The following is a 1,508-nucleotide window of genomic DNA, read 5'->3' as shown; positions in this document are numbered from 1 at the left end:
GGCTGGAGCATATTTATACCCAGAAGTGTGTATCAAAAATGTAAATAAGTAAGAGTAGCTATTTCTGAAGATATTTTACTCATGTAAAAGGGAAAAGTAGCCGTCCGAGAATTTACTCCTGTGAGATTTGTTGGAAATATTAGTTTAATTATACTAGTTTTAATGCTTTGACTTTAGCGCATGTTAAAATATTAGACTGATCCTGATTGCCTCAATTTAGGTTAGATTTAGACTCAGTTTAATCAATATATAACTTCATCAGAAGAACATTTTTCTTATGATCACGATTTGATTAAAATTAGTCTAATCAGTAGGTTTTTATAGGAGGTCACATTCTTAAGAGTCTATAAATCATATATTCATTTGAAAATGTTTTAGTCCATTATAACCAAAGAAGTTGAAAACTAATCAGAAAATATTGAGTGTAACAGATGTTTTGGTACTGAAACTGCTCATGTCTGTTTTATAAGAGTTTGGAGATGTTATATGAAACGTGCCAAATTTTACAATCAAACTCCGCTGTTTGATGCCCTGGGTCGGAGGTCAGGAGAGCTCTGTGGGGTTCAGGAACCAGTTTGAGGCAGTTTGAAATGAGAAACACAGATCGCTGATAAACTTTGGTCCCACTTTCTTGAGTAAAATGTTTCTGTATGAAATGAACACATCTATTCTTCCTGCCCTGGGAAAGTGTGCAGGGAGGATGGCTTAGAAAGCGACGAATTCATCCCTTGGCCTTGGTAACACCTGCATGGTCTCTGGCGAACAAACAGCAACTCGTCATTACGGGCAGTTTGAGACCACCTCTAAACGTTACGTTAGATACAAACAGTAGAAACACACCTTGATATAAAAGTAATTGAGCTAAAACAGCTAATCTGATTTTTTTTATGTTTTCCACTTGTGGACTATTTCCTTAACAACAGAGAAGCTGATAATCATCTTTATATTTTCCTCCATTTTTAAACATTAAATTTCACAATTGATATCCATGTATCTAATTATGTTACAAAAACTCTGTCGTAGTTTGTACACATTTTTTCCACATGACTGCAACCAGCAACTTAGCAAATAATTTTATTTTTGGATCTTTAAGAACATTGTTATCATCACACATCACAAAGAAAGAGACAGTCTGTTTCTGTTATTATCCTGTCTGTGAAATAACATATTTCAGCTCCAACAGAGTGATTCCCAAACAGCTATTATCTAAAACTTGCTTTAAAGTAAACAATTTGTGAATTATTATTATGTTCCTGGACACTTATTTCAACCTCCACCTGTCCTCTGTTATCGTTTTTTTAAGCACACAGTGCTTAATCCACCCTCACAGTCAGGTACAGTGCAAGTACTGGACAGAAAATAACTGAAATGTTGTAGTTTAGGCTTATCGTCACATCAGAAACGAAGGCTCTATCAACAAGATGCAGTTAACATCTTATCTTCAGACAAAATAAATAACAGAAAAAGATTTGATTTTAGCAACACATTTATTTTCCCTGAGAAACTTT

This window comes from Poecilia latipinna, unplaced genomic scaffold (assembly GCF_001443285.1).
Source record: "Poecilia latipinna isolate Pla-1442-1.1 unplaced genomic scaffold, P_latipinna-1.0 Scaffold90, whole genome shotgun sequence".
Taxonomy (NCBI): Eukaryota; Metazoa; Chordata; class Actinopteri; order Cyprinodontiformes; family Poeciliidae; genus Poecilia; species Poecilia latipinna.
The sequence above is the reverse complement of the archived record's forward strand: the minus strand, read 5'-3'. Positions refer to the sequence as shown.